This window comes from Cygnus olor, chromosome 3, assembly GCF_009769625.2.
Source record: "Cygnus olor isolate bCygOlo1 chromosome 3, bCygOlo1.pri.v2, whole genome shotgun sequence".
NCBI lineage: Eukaryota > Metazoa > Chordata > Aves > Anseriformes > Anatidae > Cygnus > Cygnus olor.
The window spans coordinates 54,652,309-54,655,089 of NC_049171.1; the positions used below are offsets into that span (position 1 = coordinate 54,652,309).

General features: G+C 39.4%; 1 long non-coding RNA gene across 1 annotated transcript; it reads right to left on the bottom strand.

The window, feature by feature from the left end:
- Positions 1–474: 474 nt before the first annotated feature.
- On the bottom strand, positions 475–2,244 carry LOC121067343. Its single transcript, XR_005818246.1, has 3 exons — positions 2,063–2,244; positions 915–1,072; positions 475–643 (listed from the first exon to the last, which is right to left on the bottom strand). It is a non-coding gene; the product is annotated as an uncharacterized LOC121067343 (long non-coding RNA).
- Between the last annotated feature and the right edge of the window lie 537 nt (positions 2,245–2,781).

The window sequence follows — 2,781 nt, forward strand, 5'->3', positions numbered from 1 at the left end:
GCTGTTAGATTTATTAAGGGTTTTGTTTTTTTTTCACTTCTTTCTTTGACAGCAATGTGGAAATTCAAATCCAGTATTCAAACTGCAAAAAATGACATACAAAAATAAATATTGGTGCTGTTGAAGGAAGATATTTTTGAAATACTCGTATGGCTCAGGCAGACAAAAGCTCATCTTGAGCCCATTCTTAAGCATTTGCAACACATGGGATACATTTGAGATTTCTTCATAAAGTACCACCAGCATGTTAAAGTGCACTCCAAGTTTGAGCCAACCCCAAAAGCTTTTCTTTGTATGAGCTTCCTGCCAGTTAAAATATGTTCTACCACACACACACACACACACTTATACATCTATACACTGCAATGTACATGAAACTAGTTGTATACGTTGAAGTATGGTTTTGTCTAAATTCTCCTAGTATTTTAATGCACACATTTAAAAGTTCTTAATATTACAGTAAAGGTACTCTCATGGCATATAAAGTTTGTTTTATTCATCCATTTGCTGTCTACCTACACAGGAAAAAAAATAATAATAATCCTTTAGCATTCTCTTTTCAGGCATCACACGGCAATTCAAAAGTTGTGCCTTTGTTTTCTGGCTCTACCATTGACTTGGCAGAATATTGGATCCTTTTGCTCTGTAAAATGAGAATAAGACTTTTTTGTAACAGCAGGAGCATCGAAACGAATGGGACAAGACCACGTTCTTAAAATAAAACAAGTTTTGAAGGCAGCTAGTGGCTTTATACAGTAGCATCTCTCTACCCTAGTGCTGCTGACATGTCTTCCTACCCAGCAAAAGAACAGTTTGTTGCAGACCCCACCACCACCACCACCCCAGTCCCCACCCCAGTTAGTGGGAGGGGGCATGAGACCAGCTTGCATTTGGCTGGGTTTTGTCTCACTTACCTACTTAGTATTGAAGGCCCGGACCATCATAACCCCCTTCTTAGGTAATACCTCCTGTGAGAAGTAGGCACATAAGTCCATCTGTTGCTCTTAAGTCCTTGGCATAGGCTCACCGTACATACGCATGGTGTGTAAAGCACTAGCACTATAACACAATACTGGAATGGGAGAAGAAAAAATAAATATTATAGTCAGACTAATTCAAACGTCGTCCTCAGTGGCAACAAGCAGCCTGCAGTTCTCATAAGATGAGGGATGTTTTTATTTTTTCCTTGTATCTCTCTTTCTCTCCTTAATAAATACAACCTTGCTGTATAATTTTAATTTCATTTAATGATTTTGAAAGTAATGTGTAGAACACTACACCACTGAATGCCACTCCCCCCTTTTTTTTTGTTTCATATAACAATGTCAAAAATCAATATTGTACTAAATGCGTTTCATATAACAATGTCAAAAATAGATATTGTACTGAATGTCTTATCTCTAATTATACTGAGGTGTATTTTACTGATGTCTGTTTTTAGAAACACTATTGCAGTACTGTCTCTGATGTGATCAGAGAAGCAGCAGATCTTTTATTAGGTTATGACAGAAAATAGATATTTAAGCATAGGAAAATATATATTAGTTGACATAAGTATATTTCTTAATTCTGTGTTTACTATTCCAGCCTTGTTAGAGTCCAATATTGAACTTGGGTACACACTAAAGGTAATGCTGATAAACAGTGAGCTAATGAATAATCAAGAAAATGAACCTCACTGTTGTGATGATTTTTGCACACTGCAGGTTGTTGTTGATGTCTCAGTTTAATGCTGATTGATTTTTCGCAGTATTTGTAGGGGAAGCTCAGCATAGGTGGGTCACTGAAATGACTGAGTATACTGGGATAGCTGTGATAGTTGCAGTGTTAGAGCCATTCACCTGTGCACTGGCTAGGAAAAAGCTGACATGCCTCGTGCCTCCTCTGTCCTGTTTAAGATATTGTCCTGGTTAGTACATATGAGGGTTTATCTGGGACGTGTACAAGACTCACTGTGCTGGATCGGAGTAAAGGTTGATCTGTTTCGTTTTCCTGACCCAAAGAGTGGCTAAATGCAAAAGTTGCTGGAGGACTTCAAGAACAGGACAAGAGCGTATGATACCTTCTTAGGTGCTCTTCTGGACTCTCAGTTTGTGTTACATTTCTTCAGGAAGAGACAAGGTGGACCCAGAGGGAAACAGAGATTACTCTTTAAGTGGCGTTACTTGGTCTGCTTGGGAAGGGAAGCAAGGAGAAGGGGAGAAGAAAAACATCCAAAGGCGGATGTGCTGGAGGAAGGGAAATAGTGGGAAAGAATCACAGCAGGGAGCAGGAGCCGGCTGTTCATGGAGGGAGGCAGTGGGACTGCAGTGAGAGCAGGGAACAGACGGTTTTAGTTCACTCTGTGACTTTCTTAGTCACAGCAAACTCTGCCCAGGCCCCTCTGGTGCCCAGAGTTGGTTTTGTTTTTTTCATCTGCTGTAGGGTCTGGTTGGATGTTCCTTGTTCTGTTCTCTGGCCAGACCAAACCAGAGGGGACTGGTAAGAGTTTACTGAGACTCAGAAAGTCACAGAGTGAATTAAAAACAAGCCTGGAAGCTTGCAGAATAAGTATTGGAACAGTTAGATATAAGCATTCGTATTTCTGTTACATCTTTCCTAATCACTTTGAGTTTTGCCTATTTACAAAGCTAATTATCCTATTAGATATTATAATTAAAAATTATTTTTTATTTGTCTTCTGTTAGGTTACCAAGCGAGCTGGGCCTATTTAGCCTAGAAAAGAGGAGATTGAGAGGGGATCTCATCAATCATTACAAATACCATGTAAAGAGGATGAGG